Source organism: Oryctolagus cuniculus, chromosome 17 (assembly GCF_051225735.1).
Source record: "Oryctolagus cuniculus isolate XC-2025 breed Fujian yellow rabbit chromosome 17, ASM5122573v1, whole genome shotgun sequence".
NCBI classification, from domain to species: Eukaryota; Metazoa; Chordata; class Mammalia; order Lagomorpha; family Leporidae; genus Oryctolagus; species Oryctolagus cuniculus.
The window spans coordinates 61009392-61035711 of NC_142883.1; the positions used below are offsets into that span (position 1 = coordinate 61009392).

Here is a 26320-nt window from a genome sequence, read left to right on the forward strand (position 1 = left end):
GACAAAGTGAGGGAAGGTGACATCTGTCCCAGGAGGTCCCTTCTCTGGGCTGGCCTGTGGTTGACCTTTGTGGCCACTTTCTGGTAAGACGCAGCTTGGTCGCATGTTTACATGGTTTAGCTATGGAAGGACACAGACAGCCTTGTATTGTTGGGAACAGATGGAAAAGTCATCACAATTTCCCCTGACCTTTTTTAGTAAAGGAAAACATTTTCATTGGATTGCATAAACCACTGGCTCGGGGCCAGTGTTGTGACACAGTGGGTTAAGCCGGCACTTGCAACGCTGGCATCGATACCAGAGCACAGATTGAGTCCCACTTCTTCTCCTCCTTCTCCTTCTCCTTCTCCTTCTCCTTCTCCTTCTCCTTCTCCTTCTCCTTCTCCTTCTCCTTCTCCTTCTTTCTCCTTCTCCTTCTCCTTCTCCTTCTCCTTCTCCTTCTCCTTCTCCTTCTCCTCCTCCTCCTCCTCCTCCTCCTCCTCCTCCTCCTCCTCCTCCTCCTCCTTAAAATTTTATTTATTCAAAAGAGTTACAGAGAGAGGTAGAGCCAGAGAGAGAGAGAAAGAGGTCTTCATCCGCAGGTTCGCTCCCCAAATTACTGCAGAGCTGAGCTGATCTGAAGCCAGGAGCCAGGAGCTTCTTCCAGGTCTCCAACACGGATACAGGGGCCCAAGAACTTGGGCCATCTTCTACTGCTTTCCCAGGCCATAGCAGAGAGCTGGATCAGAAGTGGAGCAGCCGGGACTTGACTGACACCCATATGGGATGCTGGCACTGCAGGCTAGGGCTTTAACCCGCTGCGCCACAGCACAGACCCCCCTATTCCACTTATGATCCAGCCCTCTGCTAATGTGTTTAGGAAGCAATGGAAGATTGTCCAAGTACTTGGGCTCCTGTCAACTTAATTCCCTTAAAAAAACTATTTAATTATGCAAATAAGATTAATCACATCATCAAAAAGCGAGTTACCTGAGTTGGCTATTTAGCAGATTGTGTTATTTCAGTGTCTACAGAGATGTGACTATCTCTAAGATAAAAGCTCAACTTGTGGAGTGCAGGTTAGTTTTCCAGAATGTGGCCCCCGCCCCCAGTCCTGGACATCCCAGGAGCCCCGCGTGCATTCACAGGGCTCACACTACACACACCTGCTGCTCTGAACAAGTGCACACCAAGCCGCACGAGTGTTTTGCACCGAGGGCTCCTCACATGCACTCAACACTCTTCTTTCCTGTCCTCCTCACTCAGATCTGCCAAAGCCTCACAGATCACACATCTGAGTCAACTAAAATAGTTCCAAGTTCTACGGCACTAAGGTCTATAAGGCACTTGTCCACTTAAGGCAACGACTTCCAGTGCCTACCGGGAGAAAGGACATTTTTATGCTGTTCTCTGCATGTCTTCTTTTCCATGATAGATCTCTTATCAGTCTCCATTTTGTGGGTGAAAAGAAGCAGTTTCATTTGGGTGATGTGTGAAGTCTTTGAGAGTGTTTACAATAAAGCTTTTTTAAAAAATATGTATTTGAAAGGCAGAGTGGCAGAGAGGGTAGAGTAACAGAGAGGGAGACAGAAAGAGAGAGAGAAAGAGAGAGACTCTTTCATCCACTGGTTCACTCCCACGTGAGTAGCAGGGGCCCAAGGGCTTTGGCCATTCTCTACTGCATTCTCAGGCACATTAGCAGGAAGCGGGATTGGAAGCAGAGCAGCCAGGACTTGAACCGGTGCTCCAATATGGGGTATAGTTTTTGCAAGCATTAGCTTAACCCACTGTGCCAAACACTGGCCCCAGTACTTTCAGATTTAGATAGACTCATTTTTTTTTTTTACTCCTTAAAAGCAACGTGTAAGAATTTGGGGAATTGAGGGATATGTTAGTACAAAAGTTACCTGTTTAGAAAGTATCAGTATTTTCCTACAATTTGTTCCATGCTAGCCAAGACAGCCAGTAGTGGATGGCGACCGTTTTCTATTTTCCTTTTACGTTTCAATTGTCTTTAATATAATTGATACTAGAGGGGCCGGTGTTGTGGCACAGTCGGTTAAAGCTGCATCCTGCAGTGTTGGCATGCTATATGGGTGCCGGTTTGAGTCCCAGCTGCTCCACTTTTGATCTAGCTCTCTGCTAATGTGCCTGGAAAAGCAGTGGTGAATGGCCCTAGTCCTTGGGCCCCTGCACCCACATGGGAGACCCGGAAAAACTTCTTGGCTCCTGGCTTCAGATCAGCTCAGCTCCGGCCACTGCGGCTACCTGGGAGTGAACCAACAGATGGAAGATCTCTCTTTCTCTCTCTCTCTCTCTCTCTCTCTCTCTCTAACTCTGCCTTTTTAATAAATAAAATAAATCTTTAAAAAATAGTTGGTACTAGGAGAAACTCATTCCTTTTTGGCCTTGAGCCTCAATGGCAACATTCATTTAGTTGGCTTAATACTTTCCAAAGAATGTTCTCTTGGACAAATAAAAGAAGTTGCTAGAAAACAAAATTATCAAGGCAGAGTTTTAATTTCCCAAGACGGAAAAATAGAAATTATTTTGTGGATGTTTTTTCCCGAAGTGTAAAGGTATAAAGTTAATTGGGAGGGTCCAGCGCTGTGGTGTAGCAGGTAAGCATTTGCTTGCAGTGCCAGCATCCGATATGGGTGCTGGTTCGAGTCCTGGCTGATCTACTTCTTATCTTGCTCTCTGCTATGGCCTGGGAAAACAGAAGATGGGTCCAAGCCTTTGGGCCCCTGCATCCTTGTGGGAGACCTGGAGGAAGCTCTTGGCTCCTGGCTTTGGATCGGTGCAGCTCCAGCTGTTGCAGCCAATTGGGGAGTGAACCAGTGGATCGAAGACCTCTCTCTCTCTCTGTAACTCTGACTTTGAAATAAATAATAAATAAATCTTTCTTTTTTAAAAAAATTTTAGACAATCTAGTGAGTTTTTTTTAAAGATTTATTTATTTATTTGAAAGTCATAGTTACATAGAGAGAGGAGAGGCAGAGACAGAGGGGAAGGGAGAGAGAGAGAGAGAGAGAGAGAGAGAGATTAAGAGAGGTCTTCCATCTGATGGTTCACTCCCTAATTGGCCGCAATGGCCAGAGATGCGCCGATCTGAAGCCAGGAGCCAAAAGCTTCTTCCAGGTATCCCACGTGGGTGCAAGGTCCCAAGGACTTGGGCCATCTTCTACTGCTTTCCCAGGCCATAGCAGAGAGCTGGATCAGAAGTGGAGAAGCTGGGTCTCGAACCGGCGCCCATATGGGATGCCAGCGCTTCAGGGCAGGGAGTTAACCCACTGTCCCACAGCACCAGCCCATAAGTAAATCTTTCAAAAAAAAAAAAAAAAGAACCCCACCCTGGTTAAAATGCCTGCTCCCATATTGTACTGCTTGAGTTCCATACTCAGCTCCGGCTCCTGACTCCAGATTCCTGCTGATACAGGCTCTGGGAGGCAGCAGTGTTGACTCAAGTCATTGGGTTCCTGGCATCCACACGGGCGACGCAGCTTCAGCACAGCTCAGTACTTGCTCTTGCAGGCATCTGAGGATTGATCCAGCAGATGGGAGCTTAGCTGCCTGCCCTTCCTCCCCTGTGTCATCAGTGCCCCCTCACACAGGGTCAGTCCTGGTCTCCAGTATCCTACACCTTATCTACAACCCCCACCCCTCAGAGCAACCCAGGAGCCCTTGAGGCTGACACCTGTGCCTGCTTCCCTCTAGTGAGGGGTAGCGGAGGGGCAGAGGTACAAGTGAGCTGCTTTGCATTGCTTGAAAGCCCCCATGGCCCCCTGTGGTCCCCTGCACCAATATCTGGGTGGCTGACGAGGAAGAGAAACCCACTCACCCCCAGGTGCACCCTCCACTCTGCATGCTCCTTCCCAGCGCTGCGTCTGATTGGTGGTCGGTTCTCAGCACCTCCTCCACTCCACCCACTGGCCCCACCAGGGGAGTCCCCATCACCTCTGACCTTGCGTCGGGTGCCAGCGGCCTCTGTGTGGGCACACCCCACAGTCTCCTAGGTCAGTCAGCCGCCTCACCTCCACCACCTCCTTCCTGTCTGACCACGCCCTCCTGCCCGAACTGGCTTCTCTGGGTTCCTGGGCCAGACATGCTCCAGTTCTCCCTCTTTAGAGTCTGTTCCCAAATGAACATCTCAGCCTTGACCCCGATCTGCTGTATCACTGACCCAGCAACTTGAATTTCAAGAAATTTTTTAGTTAAAGAATTTATTATATATATTTAGTTGAGAGGCAGAGAGAGAGTGAGAGAGAGAGTGAGAGAGCGAGAAAGATAGCAGTCATATACTGGTTCACTCCACAAATACCCACGACAGCTGGGGCCTGGGCTGATGCCAAGAGCTAGGAACCCAATCCGGGTCTCCTTCATGAATGATAGGAACACAATTCTTTCAGCCATCGTCTGATGCCTCCCTGCACTGGCATGAATCTATAACAAGAGCCAGAGGCAGGACCTGAACCCACGCACTGCAATGTGGGATGCAGGTGTCATTTTTGTTTTAAAATACCAATTGCTCCCTTATCTTTGAATGTATTTCACTAACTTTTTTTTTTTAAGATTTATTTATTTATTTATTTGAAGGCAGTTACAGGGAGGCAGAGGCAGGCAGTGGATATCTTTCCATTTGCTGGTTCACGCCTCAGATGACCACAATGACCGGAGAGTCACCAATCTGAAGCCAGGAGCCAGGAGCTTCTTCTGGGTCTCCTACGTGGGTGCAGGGGCCCAAGCACTTGAGCCATCTTCTGCTGCTTTCCCAGGCCGTAGCAGAGAGCAGGATCGGAAGTGCAGCAGCCGGGACCTGAACCAGCGCCTATATGGGATACAGGCACCGCAAGCAGCAGCTTTACCCACTTTGCTACAGCGGCGGCCTCCAGACGTCATTTTAACCACTAGGCCAAATGCTCACATGAGCAGATTCTTTTTAAATTTTTTTCAATTGTTTTTAAAATTTATTTTTTATTTGAAGGCGCAGGAGGGGTGGGGGAGAGGGGAAGAGAGAGCTTCCATACGCGGGTTCACTCCCCAAATGGCTGCCATGGCCTAGGGCTGGACCAGGCGCCAGGAGCTTCATCTGGGTCTCCCACTTGCAGGGACACAAGTGGTTCCGTAAGGGATGCTGGCATCGCAGGCGACGGCCTAACCTGCTAAACCTCGCCGCCGGCCCTGTCTTCGCTTTTTGATTGGTTGGTGCCCTTCCGCATCATCCAATCAGAATGAGTCTCCGGGACCCGCCACCTTAACACCGAGGCTATAAATAGGCCGCTGAGCTTCCCCCTCGCCATTTTCTCCGCGAGGCCCGGCTTTTCTGTCCTTCGGCCAGGGGTTGCGCGGTCACCTAACGGCCGTGCGGGGCTCCAGCCCCGATCCCTGGATCCCTGGACAGGACGGCAGCGGCGGACGCCGGCGGGAAGGGCGGGCCCGCGGCCGTGCGCCAGGTGAGGGCGCGGGTTCGGCCGGGCCGAGAGCTTTCCCGCGTCCGCGCGGCGCCGGCTCCTCAGGCCTGGCGAGTCCCGGTGTCCGCGGCCGGAGCGGCGCCGTCGGCCCTGACCCCGTCCCGGAGCGGGAGCCGGGAAGGGAGAGCGAGGACCCGGCGTCCGCGTGGCTCCTCTCGGTCAGCCCCGGCCGGGCAGGGCTCCTGCGGAGACGCCGCCCGGCGGCCTCGGCCTCTGAGGAGGGAGCGGCGCGGCCGCGCGGCCCCTCGTGGCCCGGGTCCCGGCGGTGCCCGCGGGGAGTGGACACTGAGGGGTCGGGTGGAGGCGCCTCCGGGGCGGATGGTGGGGGACCCCCGCTGGGCGGGGTGGGGTGGGGGTCACGATGCCCGCCCCGTGCTGGGAATCCTCTCCTTCGGGTGTGTCTGGTGTAGTGTCCGGGGTTCAAGGCTCTACTTCGGACTCGTTTTCACTTCAGGGTAACAAATCCCAGCCGCCCTCCCCTCTCTGCGGAGGGCACGTTCCAGGACCCCCAAGCGACCCCTGAGGACGCAGATCGTATGGAACCCTGTGTAAACCATGAGTTTTTAAATGTACATCACGCAAGGTGCATCGTAAGTTACCCGCAGTGCAGGTCAGGTGTTTAGACGAGAGGTTCCGATGCTGGTTCCGAGGTCCATGTCTCATATTGCAGTACCCGAGTTTGCGACCCGGCTCTGGCTTCCGACTCTGCCCACTAATGCGTAGCTTGGGAAACAGCAGTGACGGATGGATCGTGTCATTGAGCGGCTGCTGCCCACGTGGTAGACCCTGATGGCATTTTTGGCTGCACACACGTGGGTAGTGAGCCAGCAGATGCGAAGTGTGGCTCTGTTTCTCAAGTAAAATTAAATAAATAAATAAGGCGCATTAGAGGTTTAAAGCACCAATCTCCTTATAAATATGGGACAGTTGTTATAACTGGTGAAGTGAAAGTAGTGACATTGTTATAGAGGGAGAAAATAGATTACTTGTATTTGGAGCTGCAATAGTTTGTTGGTTCCTAAAACCAATGGGTTATTTCTACCCTTTATAGCTTAAGAAAGCCATATTACTGTGTGTCTGAGCATGTTAGCCGTTTTTGCATACTTCCTCAGTGAATAAGGAGACTGAAGTTTCTGTTTTTACATTCATAAGCTAACGTTGTCTCTTTACAATGCGTGTTTCGTGAAATGATCTTAGAACTGAGTGATAGGGAAGAAGGTGATGGATATGAGTGATTTCCTCGTGTGAAGGAAAGAGGGATGTTATTGATATGATATGGAAGTTTTCCTTGTTGTGTTGTGATTAGTAAGCAGATGCAGTGTATAGTGTTAATTCACAGGTTAGACTCTGTTAGGATGGTAGTAGGTTTGGACCGTGAGAATGATGTCTTTTTTGTGAACAGCCACCTGATTAAATTAATGATTGGCGCTAAGGCCGAGTTAGTTAGGTTTGCCAGGGTTCATCATGCTGCTGCTAGAGGTGAAACTGTTTTGTAGTCCTTGGGCAAATAGTGATGTTTGCCTGTGAATAGAGTTTGCAAGACAAAATAATATTGCTGATGTTAGGCCATGGGCCAGTGTTAGAGCTGTAGCTCCTGTAAATCTTCGTGATGTTTGAATAAGGACAGTCACAATCACCAGTGTTAATGTGGCTCACTAATGAAAAAGTGGTTAGTGATGCTAGATGTGTTTGACAGAGCGAGATGGCGCTGGTTAGGGGTTTCCTCACAGGGCTCCTCTGGGCAGTGAGAAGGCTCTCTTCTCTGTTTAAGGGATTTCAGATTGTAGGGACTCATGCTATGCTGTAGCCTCCTAGTTTTAACAGTGTGACTGCAAGGCATATTGATCTAGCAATAGTGGCCTCTACATGGGCTTCTGGTAATCACAGGTGAAGACCATACAGGGACATTTTTGCTTTTTACTATCAAAGTTATTATGCATGGTTTCCATTTAAATGCTATGTAGTTTCCTCATTGGGTAATAGTTACTTGGGTTGAAATTACTGTTGATGAAAAGTATCTAGCACAAAATTACTTCTGTGCCTGTGAATGTCATAATTAAGAATGCCTATAGATTAATATTTAAATATAGCTTTCTTTCATGGAAGTGGTCCTTTAGAAAGGGGATACTCACTAGGATTATTAAGGGAAGCTGTGAGGTGGTATCAAGAGGAGGGTCAGAGAAGAGGCTGGTGAGAGACTGCTTATTTTATAATAGATTTATTTATAATAAATAGGATTATGAGGTAGTGTATAAGCTCTGTGTTTATGTTGATTCAGAGTATAATGTTTTTGCGTACATTGTTATGGGAATAAGTGTAATTGTAAATTATATAATTCATAGGAGAAGGGTTAAGTTTGTACATTATCTGACCGTAAGTGTTGGATGCTATTAACTGTGTTTGGCGCACAGTGGCTTCATAGGCTAAAAATACTAGTAGGCAATGAATATACATGATATGATAAAATGAGCATTCAGGATTACAAGGATTCCTAAAGTGAATGCATATAATATTGTGCCTTATAATACACAAAAGTGACCATGTATCAGTATACTGATGATATTCCTAGTAAGGATGCAATATATGCTAAAATATTTATACAGATTTGAAGGCATATTGGTGATAATAGAATACCTTAACCTAATGGAGGGTGCAGGGCCCAAACACTTGGACGATCTTCTACTGCTTTCCCAGGCCAGAAGCAGAGAGCTGGATCAAAAGAGGAGTGGCCAGGACATGAACTGGCACCCATATGGGATGCCAGCATAGCAAGCAGAGGCTTAGCCTTCTGTGCCACAACCCCTGCAGGATTCCTTCTGTTGTTAATTCAGGATTTTACATAAGCTGGCTCTTCGAGTGTGTGATGTGATGTGGGCACTGTGTAGTATTCAAGTTTGTGACAGTTAAATTACTGAGACTTCTTGTTCTGAGGCAAAAACTTCTCAAATAACACAAATTATTACTATAATAGCTCTTAATGAAATAAATGACCCTGTTGATGGTGCAGTATTTCTTGTTGAAATTTCATCAGGAAAGTTGGAGTATTATTGTTGTATGCCCAATTATGCAAGAAAAATATTGATTTATTATACAAATATAATTAAGTAAATTGTAGCTCAGGGAGACTCAAGTGTATATCCTGAAAATAGTAAAAGTCAGTATGTGACTCCTCCTGCGATTGTGAATGCAGATCTACAGACAAGACACAGTGGAAATGTGGTGTGGCACAGTATGCATCGTGAAGAACGGTGTCTAGGAATGAGTTGGCTAGAGCAATGCCTTGGCCATCTAACAGTAAATAGAAAGATAAAACCCAAGGCTCACAGTATGGGTGGGATCATTCGATATTACCTCCATATGAGTGTAACTAAAGAGGAGCCAGGAGCCTCTTCCAGGTCTCCAGTGCAGGTGCACAGTTCCAAGACCTGGGCCGTCTTCCACTGCCTTCAGGCTCTAGCAGAGATCTGTATTGGAAGTGGAGCAGCTGGGACTCGAACTGGAACCCACATGGGATGCTGGTGCTGCAGGCTGGGGCTTTAAGTTGCTGTGCCACAATGCCAGTCCCAGGAGGATTATATTTGTAAATAATAGTGATCCTACAAATGGTTGGGATATAGTAAGTGATTTAATATTAACTATCATGATGAAATTGATGGCTTCAAAAATTGATGAGACACCTGCCAGGTGAAGTGCAAAGATTGTAAATCTACTAAAGCTCATGCGTGTGCTAGATTTTTGGCTGCAGGTGGCTAAACTGTCTATCCTGTTCCACACCAGCTTCTATAGAAAAAGCAAGTAGTAATGAAAATGAAGGGAGTAATAATACAAAGCAGATTATCTACTTGAGGAAATGTTGTATCTGGGGCTCTGGGCATTGTAAATGTGGACAGTGTGGGTGTATTTGAGTCAAATGTAAAGATTTGACTTAGATAGCATTTAGTGTTTATATTTTCATATGCTTTCTAGTGGAATAAGATGGGTTTTACCACATGTCCAAGTTCTTTGAAAGTGGGTCTTGGATTGTGGTGGGCTTACACATCCTTTGTGACTTTGGAGATATGCCATTCTCAGTATGGGCTTGTGTCGCTCCCCCACTCGCAGAGGAATGACACTGGGCACTGTTCTCTTTCCCAGGTCCTTCCCAGATTTTTACCGCTCCCCCGCCTCCGCGGAGGAGCAGCGGCACCCCCACCGCTCCCTCGCTTTCGCGGAGGAGTGGCACCAAGGAGCTCTCTGACTGACTCTCTCAGGGGGGCCCCTGCATGTTGTCTCTCTCCCCCTTTTATAGTCCTCTCCCACCAATCCGTGCTCTGCTGCCCACATGCTGAGCACGCTGCTTTCTTCCAAACAGGGGTTGGGTCAGGAATCAGCTAATTAACGAAGCAGCTGTGTAAGATTTGTTTACTCTCTCGGCGCCATATGGTGGGAGATCAGATGCATAGAGTTAGTCTTAATAGTCTCAGTGGTCTAGTCTAGTCTTGGTAGTCTCAGTACTTATTTCGCCATGTTGCGGGAGACAGGCCCTGCTCTCCACAGGCTTGTGGTTATGTGTGCAGATTATAGGTGGAAATGTGTGGTCGTACTTGGTTGAGTGTCTGTTCTGCATTGACCAATGTGTCTCTCCTTCTGACAATACTACATGGGTTTTATTAGTTAATAGAAAAGTGTTGACATGGAAGGCACTTAATTCCCATTTTTTGAAATTGCTTCAGTTACTTTAGTGTCTCTCTCCACATATGATTTTTTAAAAAGATTTATTTTATTTATTTGAAAGAGTTACAGAGAGAAAGAGGTAGAGACCCAGGGGTGGGGAATCTTCCATCTGCTGGTTCACTCCCCTGATGGTCTCAATGGTTGAAGCTGAGCCGATCCGAAGCCAGGAGCTTCTCCCAGGTCTCCCATGTGGGTGCAAGGGCCCAAGGACTTAGACCATCTTCCACTGCTTTCCCAGGCACATTAGCAGGGAGCTGGATCAGAAGTGGAATATCTGGGGCTCAAACCAGTGCCCATATGGGATACCAGCACTGCAGGCCAGGGCTTTAACTCACTGTGTGCCACAGCACTGGCCCCCACATGTGATTTTTTAAAAAATAAATGTGCATACCATTTTTCAACCAGGGAAGCTATGTAACTTGCTTTTTGCATTTACTATTTTGTCACTCGTGATTTCCTCACTCAAACACAAGTTGAACTGCAGATCCATAGTATTGTGTGTACGGACATACAGGAATTTATTTAAGGTGCCCTCTCTCACTGAATGTCTGAAATCCCTACCTCTCAGATTTTCTCATTTTTTTAAGGGAAAAGGTTTATTGTCATGTGGGGGAAACCTGACAGGCAGGGGGGAGAGGGCAAGAGAGTAAGCGAGAGAAAGAAGTCGAGAGAGAGATGAAGAGAGAGAGCACGTGTTCAGGAAGCGTGTCCTATTAAAACTTTGCAGGGGGCTGGGAAATAGCAGCGAATCCTATTGGAGTGGGGGTGGAGCTGACACCTGTGGTTGGGCCATTTTGTCATCTGGCTTCTAGCAGTGGTAGCGGGGGCTAGAGCTGAGGATGGTGTCCAGGGAGTAGATCATGCCACAGATGAGACTGCACCATTTTACTAACCCCCCCTTTTTTTATAAAGCAAGTGTTGTATGGGATCACATCAGCCCCCAAAGTCCAGGAGGGTTGGAGGGATGATGATCTGTCTTTAGAGCTACTTTCTGTTGACATGGGACAACAAGTTACTCTCTGCTGGCATGGGGTGATGCCTCAAGCTGCGATCTCCTGGGTGGGGAGCCAAGTATATCCCTGCAGCAGCATTGGGTTTACCTCCTGACTGGTGAAGGCTTTGGTTCGTTCCATTATCACCTCCTGTAATCACTTAAACAGACACTGTAGTATAAAAGACAGGGTGAGGATAGCAGCCAGTGGTCATAAGAGTGGCATTAACCAAGTAATGAGAGGATTTCATAGAGGAGAGGATATGAGGGGGGAGTCTCTGGACTCTGTAAGACTGTTTGATGGATGTAGTTTTGCCTGACCTTATTGATTAATATAATAACAACACAGTTAAGGTCCATCTATTCCATAGTACCACATTGGTTAGTGAGGCAATATGGCTTTGGAGACCTCAGATGGCATCAACTGAGGTCTCGATGGGCCTAGTGACCTTCTCTTGTAACTGCAAACAACAGTTGTAAAACTATTGGAGTTGTTTGCAGTAGTTTGGTTGAGATAACATTGTGGCCAAAAGCTGCTCTGAGACCACTACTGAGGACAGAGAGGCTGCGGAGCTGATCCCAACCAAGACTGGGAGAAAGGTCGCTCAATTCTTGTGGGTAGAGGGCCTTGTCTGTAGAAAAATTCTGGGGGCTGGCGCTATGGTGCAGCGGGTTAAAGCCCTGGCCTAAAGCGCTGACATCACATATGGGCACCAGTTCTAGTCTCGGCTGCTCCTCTTCTGATCCAGCTCTCTGCTGTGGCCTGGGAAAGCCATATAAGATGGCCCAAGTCCTTGGGCCCCTGCACAGCATGCAAGACCCGGAAGAAGCTCCTAGCTCCTGGCTTCGGATTGGCAGAGCTCCAGCCATTGAGGCCATCTGGGGCATGAACCAGAAGATGGAAGACCCCTCTCTCTGTCTCTAGATTTATCTGTAACTCTGTATTTCAAATAAATAAAATAAATCTTTAAAAAAAGAAAAATTCTGAACAATTATACAACATTAAGTGGGGGATAGACTGTCCTTGCTCCAGGAATTAGTTTTAGATCCTTGATCAAATATAAGTTGGCTGTAGATGTTTGGGTTGATTTCTGGTGTTTCAATTCTGTTCCATTGGTCTATCCATCTGTTTCTGTACCAGTACCATGCTGTTTTGATTACAACTGCCCTGTAGTATGTCCTGAAGTCTGGTATTGTGATGCCTCCGGCTTTGTTTTTGTTGTACAAGATTGCTTTAGCTATTCGAGGTCTCTTGTGCCTCCATATGAATTTCAGCATCATTTTTTCTAGATCTGAGAAGAATGTCTTTGGTATCTTGATTGGGATTGCATTGAATCTATAAATTGCTTTTGGGAGAATGGACATTTTGATGATGTTCATTCTTCCAATCCATGAGCATGGAAGATTTTTCCATTTTTTGGTATCCTCTTCTATTTCTTTCTTTAAGGTTTTGTAATTTTCATCGTAGAGATCTTTAACGTCCTTGGTTAAGTTTATTCCAAGGTATTTGATTGTTTTTGTAGCTATTGTGAATGGGATTGACCTTAGCAGCTCTTTCTCAGTCATGGCATTGCTTGTGTATACAAAGGCTGTTGATTTTTGTGCATTGATTTTATATCCTGCCACTTTGCCAAACTCCTCTATGAGTTCCAATAGTCTCTTAGTAGAGTTCTTTGGATCCTCTAAGTACAGAATCATATCGTCTGCAAAGAGGGATAGTTTGACTTCTTCCTTCTTGATTTGTATTCCTTTGATTTCTTTTTCTTGTCTGATGGCTCTGGCTAAAACTTCCAGAACTATGTTAAATAGCAGTGGTGAGAGTGGGCATCCCTGCCTGGTGCCAGATTTCAGTGGAAATGCTTCCAACTTTTCCCCATTCAATAGGATGCTGGCTGTGGGTTTTTTATAAATTGCTTTGATTATATTGAGGAATGTTCCTTCTATACCCAATTTGCTTAGAGTTTTCATCATGAAAGGGTGTTGAATTTTATCAAATGCTTTCTCTGCATCAATTGAGATAATCATATGGTTTTTCTTCTGCAGTCTGTTAATGTGGTGAATCACATTGATTGATTTGCGAATGTTGAACCATCCCTGCATACCAGGGATGAATCCCACTTGGTCTGGGTGGATGATTTTCCTGATGTGTTGTTGTATTCTATTGGCCAGAATTTTTTGAGGGGCTTCCATAGCCTTGGAAACTCATAACTGGTGCATAGGGAGATTACTGATGCCATAAACAGGAGTGTCAATTGGTAAAGTCAACAACAGGAGTCACTGTGCACTTACTCCTCATGTAGGATCTCGGTCCTTAACGTGCTGTACACTGAGGCTTAATGCTATAACGAGTACTCAAACAGTATATTTCACTTTGTGTTTCTATGGGGGTGCAAACGACTGAAATCTTTACTTAATGTACACTAAACTGATCTTCTGTAAAAAAAAAAAAAAAAAGAAAGAAATTTTCAATTCCCAACTTGACTCTCACTGGGATTAAACATGACAATAGGTCTGATCTGATTTCATCATCATTTTAAAAAAATCATCTATTATTTTTCACTTTATGTTTCTGTGTGGGAGCAAACTGTTGAAATACTTACTTAAGGTATACTAAGCTGATCTTCTGTATATTAAGATAATCGAAAATGAATCTTGATGTGAATGGAAGGGGAGAGGGAGTGGGAAAGGGGAGGGTTGTTGGTGGGAGGGACGGTATGGGGGGGGAAGCCATTGTAACCCATGAGTCGTACTTTGGAAATTTATATTCATTAAATAAAAGATAAAAAAAAAATAAAGAGAATCGAAAATGAATCTTGATGCGAATGGAAGGGGAGAGGGAGTGGGGAAGGGGAGGGTTGCAGGTGGGAGGGACGTTATGGGGGGGGGAAGCCATTGTAATCCATAAGCTATACTTTGGAAATTTATATTCATTAAATAAAAGTTAAAAAAAAAGTCTCTAAAAAAAAAAAAACATTAAGTGGGGGAGAGGACCATCAATGCATACGGTTGGAGTGGAGCCATTGATGTAAGAGTAGAGGCTGTGATTACAAAGGAATGAATCCCCAAGTGGGCTAGACAGGGTCTAAAATAAAGGACAGAGTCATTATTAGGGGACCCAAGAAAGCTGCTGTCTAAACCATGAACAAGTTTTTTGATTGAGAGGCAAATAGAAACTGACAGAAGGGGCCTGATAATAGTCAGGTGGGCTTTAAGGCCTTGCCAGTTATGAGGCCCAGACCTATCTGTCTCTTCACATGGGGTACATCCGAAGGGAGGTGTGAACCTCCTTGGGGAAGGCACCCTGTTGACTTCCCTTATATAGCTGGCCTGAGAGGAGAGCTGGCCAGGGAAAAGCAGGTGGCATCTCTAACAGGAAATTTGCAGTTCTTTCTGCAATGTTACTGACCCTACTTGGCCATCCCCTCAGCAGCAGTGGTTAGTTTGGAAGCTGGGTCGAGTGAAGGGCTCTTCAGCTTAGAGCCAACAAGGTCTGCAGCTCTGATCTGGGCGTCCTTTGACTCCAGGGCAGATCCATTTCCGGTGACCCGACTGTTTGCTGGCAGAGCTGCCAGGGCTCTTCATAAGCTGAAGCCCTGGCTTTCCATATAAACCAGCGCAGTGACTAGGCTGTTGTCTCCTTGATGGCAGATCACTGTGTAGAGCAGCCTTAATTGGCCTGCCACCTATCTTTACAGTGCTTCTGCTGCCTAGCTTTCTCTTCCTCCTGTTTTTTTTTTTTTAAAGCAGGCCAAAGGGAACTTTTAAGAGGATGCAAGTCAAAGGGGTGCTCAAATCCCATCTCTAATCTTTGATGGTCTAAATTAGAAGTCTATGGTAGGATTTTAAAAGACATTTATCCCTTTTAGGTCTGGTAATACAAGATCATTAGACTTTTTATCTTTGGACGTTTGTATCTGTAGTATTTTATATTATCATAACTTAAAATTTAGCACCACTTCACATCTTGACAGTACCTGTAATATAATCCAAATAGCCTGATTAGTTGGTGTCTCTACAAGATGAGAGACAGATATCCTTTGATATTTCCAGGGGCCCAAATGGAAATATCAAAGTCCAGAGAATTTGGAACTTTGATTTTTTGAATACCTGTCAAGGATGCCAAGAAGGCTTAAAATATCTGGTTGAAATAGGATCCCTTAACATCATGACATAATATAGACCAGATTTGATCACTGTTACAAGGTGATTACTCAGATGTTTTAGAGTAAACATATATTTAAACAAACCAAAACTCTTAATAAAAAACTCAGTTGTAAAACAATTCGAACCTAACAAAGATATTAAGAGAGCACAATAGATTACTTCAATGGAACACAAAATCTGTGTCTTTGGTCATTCCAAAAATCAGAAATAAAATGTTAAATTTAAGAGCCAGTGCATGGGATCATATCCAATAACTTGGAAGAGTTTTAATAGAGTCAGAACTAGGGAAGAGAGAATAGCTTACTGGAGCTGGCTTGAAAACTGAGAGTCACCAGTTAAACAAAACTATTTTTTAAAAATTTTATTTAATATAAATTTCCAAAGTACAGTTATGGATCACAACGGCTCCCCCCCATAACTTTCCTCCCACCTGCAACCCTCCCATCTCCTGCTCCCTCTCCCATTCCATTCGCATCCAGATTCATTTTCAATTCTCTTTATATACAGAAGATCAATTTAGTATATATTAAGTAAAGATTTCAACAGTTTGCACCCACACAGAAACACAAAGTGTAAAATAGTGTTTGAGTACTAGTTATAGCATTAAATCACAATGTACAACACATTAAGGACAGAGATCCTACATGAGGAATAAGTGTACAGTGACTCCTGTTGTTGACTTAACAAATTGACACTCTTGTTTATGGCATCAGTAATCACCCTAAGCTCTTGTCATGAGTTGCTAAGGCTATGGAAGCTATTTTGAGTTTGCCGACTCCGATCTTATTTAGACCAGGTCATAGTCAAAGTGGAAGTTCTCTCCTTCCTTCAGAGAAAGGTACCTCCTTCTTTGATGGCCCGTTCTTTCCACTGGGATCTCACTCGCAGAGATCTTTCCTTTAGTTGTTGTTGTTGTTTTGCCAGAGTATCTTGGCTTTCCATGTCTAAAATACTCCCATGGGCTCTTCAGCCAGATCCAAATGCCTGAAGGGTTGATTCTGAGGCCAGAATGCTTAAACAAAACTATTAAAAGGAGATGCTGCAGGTTCTAAACAGATTTTTAAGACAATTTCAAAATATTATAAAAGCCTCCTTGCTTTAACAGAAGATCAGATTCTAGTTCCATGTCAAATAATAGTTTTTGCTTTCCACCTGCTGATTTCCTTGATTTATATTTTGAAATAACCCTTTAGAAATCTCCAGTTAAGACAACATTTTCAAAATAAGATAACATATCATATTCTATCTAACCTTACTATCAAGCAATGTTGGACTATTTTCATAGACAATTTATGAAAACATGTTAGCAAACTCAAGTAGTTTTTGCATAGAATATAAGGTGCTAAGTTTACATTTAGACACATTTATCTCATTTGCTTTACCCAATTTACATTTAGCAATTACACCTGGATGACTGAAATTGCTGATATTATACCATACCTCTATCTGAATTATGGTCAAAATTACATTCACATGGAATTCTACTCCTTTTATAAAACCATCTATAAATCAGTTGCATTAAACCAGAGACCGCAAAAATCCACCTTTACCCATTGCTGTTTCATTGGAAACTTGTTAAAACCAAATTGCAAAACAAGATGCGCAAGTTACAAAGCAACTATTTTTTTAAAAATTTATTTATTTATTTATTTATTTATTTATTTATTTATTTTGACAGGCAGAATGGACAGTGAGAGAGAGAGACTGAGAGAAAGATCTTCCTTTTCCGTTGGTTCACCCCCAATGGCCACTGTGGCCACTCTCTCCTGGGCCACAGCAGAGAGCTGGACTGGAAGAGGAGCAACTGGGACAGAATCTGGTGCCCCAACTGGGACTAGAATCCTGGGTGCTGGCACTGCAGGCGGAGGATTAGCCTATTGAGCTGTGGCGCCGGCCACAACTATTTTTTTAAAGGCAGTAATCTTCCTAGATTCAAAGAGAGAAATTCTTGTAAACCCAATGTCCATTTACAGTTGAACCAAATTCTAATGCATGAGATTGTTATTTAGCAAAGACATTTTTTTAGATTCCAATTGGATTTGAGTCTACTTTTCTTTTTACCCAAGAAAGACCTTAGGCCAGTGATGCCTTGGTTAACAGTCAGCCACTCGGGACTGCCTCTGAATCAAAAGTTCAGGCAGCTGCTAGACAGGTCCCAAGGGTGACTGTGGGCTGGGGCCGATGTGCCAGGGACAAGAAGTCATTATGTTAGATTTAATGGGGCAGAATATCCATGAGAGTAGATGGACACCCCTCCAGAGATTCCTAAGGAGGAAATCTGATAGGTGACAGAGCAAGGGGCAGTTAGGGAAAAGGAGATATGTCTGGAAATAGTAATTAACCTGGTGAGCTGGCTGGTTTGCAGGTCTGGTAGTGTTGATCTTTATTTCATGTGGGTTGGGAGAGATATATCTAGGAAATGCTCACTCTTGGGACCAGGAAATCGAGTTTGTAGGAATTGAGGAGACCTGGCGAGGTCAGCTTGAAATTCAGTTACAAGGCGAGGACAAAACCCACCAAAAGACCTGATTATCCTGTCTGACTTGCTCATGATAAAACAAAAGAGCTATCAAAAGGGTGGGATAGGTGACAGGAGAACTCAGGAGGTTGGAATCGCCACTGCCTTGCTATTCTTATGGTAAAATTGGAACAGGAGCGGGAGGGGTGAAGCCCCCTTGGAGAATGAGAGCTGGAGGGTGATGGCATGAAGACAAGCCCACTCCCAAACTTGCCTTTGCTTCTCTGGGAGTAGGGTGTTAGGGAGGATAATAGATTAGGCAGGGGGAGTAGACTTTGGACAAGGGCTAGTTCTGTGATAGGTGGGAATTCCTGGACAGGAGGGGTAGGTACAATTGAGACAGCAAGAGCCAGAGCAGCGAATGTAAAAGAAAGGGGTTTTGGCTTTTTAGCGAGCTTTGGGAGTTCAGAGAACTTGAGCCAGAGGAGGTTTAGACTGAGATAGGAGAAAGCTTGGACATAGGAAATCTTCCACTTTTCCGAATGCTCACAGATGGAGATCTTGAACTGGTTGTCGAGGTAGCAGACTAACGAGAGGAGGATTAACTAGAACATGGGAAGAAGCTCTCCTGGTGACCCGTAGAGTCAGAATGGCCGATATTGGGGATCCCTGATATCACGGCCATCTGACGGGAGGATATGGGAACAGAGGGTGGCGTCGTTACCCATGCACCCATGGGAGCAAAGGACATAACTCATAGAAGGGAAACAGGGGGTTGAGTCGTCACCCATACCCGCTATTGGCTGGACACAGAGTCTGTAGAGGCATGAGGCCATAGGAGTTGTGGTGCCTGGTACCAGGACTTTGGGGTGAAGTTGCATAGAACCATAACCCGTAGAGTCTAAATGACAGGATCCTTCTTCCTCCCTGTCTTACCTCGGAAATTTGGAGGGCTGGTGTGTGGATGGAGATTGCAGAGTGTTCAGAGGTGAGGGAAGTCCGGGGTTGAGTTTTGTGGTTGGCAGAAATCCAGGATCCCAAAGCAGCTCACATCCCCGAGACGAAAGCAAGGTTGAGGGCAGAGTCTGGCCCCAGGTTTTGGAGCCAATGAAAGGTCACCACAAAACACACCAAACACCAGAGTAAGGGAAAATGTTTATTGTCAGGTGGGGGAAACCCAACAGGCTGGAGGAGAGGGCAAGAGAGATCAAGAAAGAGAGAGCAGATTTTCTCATTATAGTAGGTAATGCTGAAACCAGTATCTTTTAAACATTTATTTAAAGAAGCCCAGAGTGAATCAACGGCAAAAAAAGAAGATCTTTCTCTCTGTCTCTCTCTCTCTCTCTCTCTCTCACTGTCCACTCTGCCTGTCAAAAATAATAAAGAATAAAAAACATAAAATAAAGTAAAATAAAAGTGAAAAAAAATAAAGAAGCCCAGAAATTACACGTGTTTCTAGGGCACCACTTAATGGGCAGGCAGCATCCTTTGCGTATGTGCATTCGCACAGATGATCCCCATAGCGTTGGCTGTTTTCACGCTGCTTCTGTGTTATGTTTAAACTTCAAGTGGTCATGGTCATTTGTCATTTCCCTTTTGTCCTCTAGGCTTTGTTTTATTCCTGAAAGCCCTTCTCCAATCAGGAATGCCAGGATCACACTGGTGCTGAGAGTCCTGGGTTTTCAATGTGGGAGGCCTAAGACACATGGTTTCTAGTTGTTTCTCAATGAGTCAGTGAGCCCATCCTCTAGGTAGCTACATTGGCCTCTAGGACAAGGGAGTTATAGGTAGAGCCAGCTCTGTAATAGGGCATAGTGTTCAGGGTCTGGGCCTGGCTTCTGTAAGTCCCCAAACATCCTCCTTGAAGTCCATTCCTGGTAGGGTTGTCCATCCAGCCTGATGCCATGATGTGTACTCTCTCCATGGTGAACTGAGAGCACAGTGTGAGGGAATGTTCTTAGAGGTCAGCTGCTGCCAGACCCATTGGTTGAGATTCTAAGCTCTGACTCTAAGCAGTTGAGAGTCTAAGCTCTGACTTAACTAAAAGATGATTTTTCCTTCTTGTGGACATCTTTGGAAAGAGCATTCAGCTCCCTAATGGGCTACCTGTTGCCATAGGTAGTTCAGTGACATGTCCCTGGTGATTGGTGTTGCCATGGACCATGGACATGGCAGTGAAGGGATTTCCTGGGTGTGTATGCCCTCAATATTACCAATACTGGAGGGGAGGGCCAAATGGCCTTTAGACAAAGGAAGTAAATGTGTGTGTGTGTGTGGTTGTGTGTGCTTTGCTGTGTATCTAACTTATTTGTACATGTACACTTTCTTGTTATACTCTCATGCATGTGGGATCAGATGTTTTTCTATTTTATTTATTCCTGTGATGTACATGTTTGTATATATTTGTGTTTGTATACATTTGTAGAAATAATGATGTTAATGCATTCTTTTCTCCTAGGGAGTTGAAGCATCCTGGTTGCAAGAATACAGGTAAAGGAACCATTTTCTGTATGTTTATAGAGTGGTACAAGTAGTCAGACAGTTAAGTATATATCTTTAAGAGTTTGTTCAATGTTTATGTACATTTTCATAAGTGTATCCAGGCCAGGATTTCTACAAGAGCACTATTTTAGCTATGAATACCATACAGAACAGAACCTGCCAATCATGGGCCAGAAATGTGCAACCCTGGCTGGGTTGAGGTCATAGGAGCCCTTGGCTGACCATCGCCTTTCCTGTACGAGAGTGTGGGGGCCATAAACATCCAAGGAGACCCTCGGAAGTCCCACGTTATCCTCAGGGCACTCTCACGTGGCAGACCTGTGCCACCAGCCTTATGTCACCAGAACTCAGGTCTTCATGGACTACCTCCAAGTCAGCCTCAGAACATAGCTCTCTGTGTGAGGAAATTCTCCACAGAGAGGGCTAGCTTCAGTTCTGTTGGCATCTGAGTTGCTCAGACTCATGGCTGATTCAAAGGATGTGTTTTTCTTTTTATGGAAAGAGTGGCCATCTTTCCACCAAGATTCAGATCCATGTTGTCATGGCTGTTTTGGTAGAAAGGCCCTGGTGATTGGTGTGCACTAAGGGGCCCTGGAATGGGCAGTGAAGGGCCTCCAGGTGTGTTATACCCCAAGCTTGCCAGTGAGACGTGGAGGGCCCAATGCCTGGACAATTAGATTATATAGACTATACGTGTGTCTATGTGTCTATGTGTGTCAGATTGTGTGTGCTCCCCAGTGTTGTGTGTGTAGTTATTTGTATACGTACAGTGTCTTGTTATAGAATCATGGATTTAATACTCATGGATTTATTTCTCTGTTACTTACTTTGAAAACATATATGTTTGCATGTATTTTTGAGTATATACAGCTCTAGAAATAATGGCCATAGTACATTCCTCCCTTCTGCAGTGTCAGATTATCCCATATAGCTCCACAGTTAAAGGAACCACTGTCTGTTCTGTAGACCAATAGGAGTACATACACAGTTATGTACACTTCCTCCGCAGTTTGTTCGGTACATGCACACATTTACAGATGTGTGTGTAATGTGTATTTGTCTAAGAGTTTTAACTTTTCTTGTGGATACGATATGGGTTTCCACCTGTCAATGTAGAAGCAAGGGACTTCTGGAAAGATTAATGGCCTGGGGACTGGGGACTGGGGATGACCCATCACCTTGCTCCTGTCTTCTGGCTATGTCCATGGGCAACATATATGTGCACACATGTCTAACAGTTTTTCTAAGTGTCTTGGCCTATAATTAGTGGGCCCTAAAATAGACAGTCTCCTTATGCATCCACCTTGGCTTTCAGACCAGACATCCAGCCTGTGACCTGGTGAGGGGTATCTTTCACATGGGGGTGTTGTCAGTGAAGGGTGTTGTCAGCCATGGGTCCTGAGCACCTCAGGTGTGGGAGGCGTACAGCATGTGGACTCCAGGTGTTTCCAAGAGAGTCAGTGAACTGGCCCTGCAGTTCTCCTGGGTAGTATCTCTAGGACATGCTGCTTTGGCCAGAGCTGGCTTTCCCAGAGTGTGTAGCCTTCAGGCCCGTGCCATTTCCTGGTCTCTGAGAAGTCCCCAAACAACCCCATTTTGGTTGCACTGTGACAAGACCATCCCTCCAGCCTCATGCCATCTGACCTGGTGCCTAGGTTTACTACCTACAAGATAACCTCCCCAGAAACACGGATTAGGGGGAGAGGCCAGGCTTCACCTACCCTTGTTGACCCGGGAGTCTTTAAGTGCCACAATTTTTCAAAATGTGGGTTTTCTTTCTGGAAAAGAGTGGCCAACAATCCAATGATGTTGAGGTCCCTGGTTTCAGGGCTGATGCACTGACATGTCCGTGGTGATTGGTGTCATCCCATGGTCAATGGAACTATCAGCAAGGGTCTCTGGGTGTTTCTGACCCCCATGCTTTCCAGCACAGAAGAGGAGGGCTCAGTGGCCCCTCTGTGAAGAGCTTGAGTGTGTGTGTCCAATTCTGTATGAGCTCTTTGGGGCTGTGTATATTAGTTTTGTAAGCCCAATGTGTTGTGAACGTCAGGTATGTGGATGTTACAGATTGGTTTCTATCTGTATTTATTTCTAGGATACATGTTTTATGTATTTGTGGTGTGCACATTTGTAAATTAAAGGTTGTCCTGACTTCCTCCTTCCTTTGAGAGGGAAGCATCCCGGAAGGAAGGATGCAGCTTTACAAGTAAAAAACAACTTTCTTTTTCTTTTTTAAAAAAAGATTTGTTTATTTGAAAGGCAACACTAGAGAGAGGAGAGAGAGAGATAGAGAGAGAGATAGAGAGAGAGAGAGAGAGAGAGAAATCTTCATCCACTGTTTCACTCCCGTGGTGGCTGCAACAGCCAGGGCTGGACCAGGTAGAAGCCAGGAGCCAGGAGTTTCATCCAGGTCTTCCACGAGGGTGTAGGAGCCCAAGCACTTGGGCCATTTTCTTCTGCTTTCCCAGGCACATTAACAGGGAGCTACATCAGAAGTGGAGCAGGGGCTAATGCTGTGGCATAGTGGTTAAAGTCACCTCTTGTAGTACCTGCATCCCATATAGGTGCCCGTTCAAGACCTGGCTGCTTCACTTCTGATCCAGCTTCCTACTATGGCCTGGGAAAACAGTGGAAGATGGCCCAAGATGGAAGATTCTCTCTCTCTCTCACTCTCACTCTCTCTCTTTCTCTCTTTGCCTATGCCTATACCTATGCCTATGCCTCTCTGAAACTCTGCCTTTCAAATAAATAAATATATTAAAAAAGTGGAGCAGCTGGGACTTGAACTGGCACCCTTATGGGATGCCGGCACTGCAGGCAGCAACTTTACCCACTATACCATAGTGCAGCCCCACAATATTATTTTTCAAAGCATAGAGGTATTTATAAAGTTATATATGTGTCTTTAAACATTCATTCAGTACTTTCACACATTTCCTTAAATACATCAAGGGAGGAATGTGCCCCAAAAGGTTACTTTTGCTACATATCCCTTGCAGCACTCAAATTCCCATTAATGAACCAGGAGTCGTCCGGAAATCCAGTTGACTTGAGATCCGGGGACTCATGGCTGATCTAGATGCTCACTCTGTCCCTATCTCCTGATCTTAGATGATGCATAGACAGCTCACATCCCTGTGCCCTCCAACAAGGGAGATAACCCACTCACCAGTAGAAGGTCCTTTATTAGACCCATTCTTGTGCTCCTACCTGGTTTTTCATGCTTTATCCTCAGCCTCTGGTGTGGGGGTTTGTTGTCTCCCACATGTCCCATTCGAATAGCCAGTAAACCAGCCACAGGTCCGTAATGCCCCTCCAAGCACATGAGAGGCTTAACAGGAGTGGTTTCCAGGAAGTTACTTCTCTGGCCTCCTGCTCACTGTGTCTGAGGCTGTAGCTCCTGTTCCACCCACTGTTATCCCTTTTAGACTTGCTGCCTCTGAGCTATCTGCACCATGCACAAGTGCATCAGGAGGCCAGCCCAGCGCCTCCTCTGCATGCCATGCCTATGTTTCTGAAGTCACAGGTGCACACCATGCCATCCATGAATCCTGCCAACCGGTGCCTGGACAGTTTGGGGAGAGATCACCTGTGCATGCTTGTAGGGTATCAGAGGCTTGAAGAGCTTGTATGATATTAATCTTGTCTTTTGCTAACAAGCGATGCCATGTGTATGTGTTTGTGTGTTGGGGGGCAGGGCTAAGATGCAGCTGTGGGGGTCAGTGTTGTGGCACAGCAGGTTATCCTGTCACCTGCAATGCCGGTATCCCATATGGCCACCAGTTTATGACCGGCTGCTCCACCTCCCACCCAGCACCTTGCTAATGCACTTGGAAAAGCAGTGGAAGATGGCCCAAGTGCCTGGGCCCCTGCACCCACGTGGGAGATCCAGATGAAGCTCCTGGCTTCTGCCTTTGGCCTGACCCAATCCCAGCTGTTATGGCCATTTGGAGAGTGAACCACCAGTAGATGGAGGATCTCTCTCTCTCTCTCTCTCTCTGACTCTGCCTTTCAAATAAATAAATAAATCTTGAAAATGAAAGATGCAGCTGTGGGCCTGGCTCAGCCATTCCACCCACCAATGGGTGTCCCTGGACAGTGAGCAGTAGAACATCCCCAGGCTCCAGGGAGCCAGAGTTCATTCATGAACTCCTGGTTTGTGAGTATAAGATCATCATTTTGTTTTCCAAGCCACCCATCATGTAGTGTGTGTGTATGTGTGTGTGTAAATCTTTAATTGCTCAGGAATTGGATTCATGACATTATATGGATGACAGTTTTTTTCCTGTACATTAATTTTTATATATCAGCAAAGAAAATTCAAAGAGTACTTTTGCTTAGAGAGTTTATTTCCAACGTAGTGCATTTAAGGACAAGGGCAAATCAGTAAGATGATCCTTGGCCATTCTGTGTCAAACACAAGGAATTGTGGTAAGCCAGCTGTTTATGCTTGAACTTGGCAAAACTCATTTCTGCTGGAGTTGTGGACCTAGGTGAACCTGATCTTGCATGTACCTGTTTGATAGTCTAAGGGATTCAAAATGCATAGCACTCACTAAAACTAACTAACTAAAAAACATTTTGGTAACTGAAACCAAATTTTTCTGAAATAAGACTGATGTAAAAGTAAAGTGAAAATTACTAATTCTAAACTCAAATACCACAAATATAAATAAAAAAAGCTCCTAAATTTTGTGATTCAAAGAAACCAAAAGAAACTAAAACTTAATGATCCTATGAATGAAATGGTGACTGATAAAGACAGGCTAACCAGTCACTCAGAGAAAAGAATTTTGTAGACATCATAGAAAGTAACTGCGTAATCTCAGAGATTCTGATACTGACTCTTCATAGAAAGGGATCTTATAAATCTAGATTTGCAAAGTTGGGGGCCATTGTTTCCTTATATAACAGGCCTTCCTATGGAGTAGCAATAATCCAGTTAAGCTGAAAAAGGGGTTTTCAGAGGGGAATCTCATATGGAATAATGGTAAATTGCAGAGCCAAGAAATCAGGTGTCATGTTTTTCAGCATTGCACAAAAGCAACTGAGAGAAGCTATGTGAAGTAAGACAAGTCTTTCTGAATCCTATTGCTCATGCAAAATTCCCAAAACCAAATTTTCTATTAAAAGGAACAAAACCAGAATCTTGGTGGCAATATGCCCATCCCCATATAAAAGTACTAGAGGGAGGAATCAGTAATAAAGAGAGAGAAAGTACTCTCTGATACATGAAAACACTTCCATCTTTGTGTAATTTGTGTTCTCGGCGGGGTAGTTTTCAGGATGAGGGAGACATGGTTGAGACAATGATACCAAGCATGGAAGGACAGGATACTAAGAATCAGGGAAGCTCAGAAATGAATGGGCAGACTCAGGAAAGAAGGAGGAAAACAGGAAAAACTAACATCACCCATGAAATGCAAACCAGAAGAAACACAAACAGATCTGTGCCTTTCAGGAAACAGAAGGTGAGAGAGGACATATACAGAATAGGAGCTTGACCAAAGATTTCAGAAGATGAGAGAGGAATACCAGAAGTTGAATACCTGCATGTGTATGAATGAGATTGCTGGAAGAGGAAAAACCAATGCAATGATCTAAAGCTAATAATTATAATTCAGACTGTTTCCGGAAATGACAATATGCTCTCAAACTCCTCCTTCACAGAAAACTGGGTCATACTTTGAGTAAGTGAAGCCATTTATAGTCTAGTAAAATCTGGGAATTATATGAAAAATATTCAGAGATCTAGAATACAGGGATGAGTAACATAGAAGGGAATGAAAATGATCCAGCTGGTCTGGGTTGGGAGGAAAAAGAAGACAATATTTAAGATGCTCAAGAAGAGACAAGCACTTTGTGCCATCCAAGCTGCCATTAGGTGAAAAATAACATTGGCATCCAAGACTTTGTGAGAGATCTTGGGTGAGATGAACCCCATGATCCCTTCCAGAGGAAGGAACAGACGTGAGACAAAAACCCTAGAAAGTCATTACTGTAAGGACAGATTTTAACAGCCAACCTGGCAGTGACTTTATT

At 44.9% G+C, this 26320-nt stretch overlaps 1 long non-coding RNA gene across 4 annotated transcripts in view; it reads left to right on the forward strand.

Moving 5' to 3' along the window:
- Positions 1-5073: 5073 nt before the first annotated feature.
- The window catches only part of LOC149121261 (uncharacterized), a 123092-nt gene continuing 101845 nt past the window's right edge, over positions 5074-26320 (forward strand). The window contains exons 1-2 of one of the 4 annotated variants that reach the window (XR_016224347.1): positions 5074-5432; positions 20235-20266. This is a non-coding gene — a long non-coding RNA (uncharacterized LOC149121261). The remainder of the gene's footprint in view (positions 5433-20234; positions 20267-26320) is intronic. The other 3 variants (XR_016224349.1, XR_016224346.1, XR_016224348.1) reach the window with 3 other exon arrangements.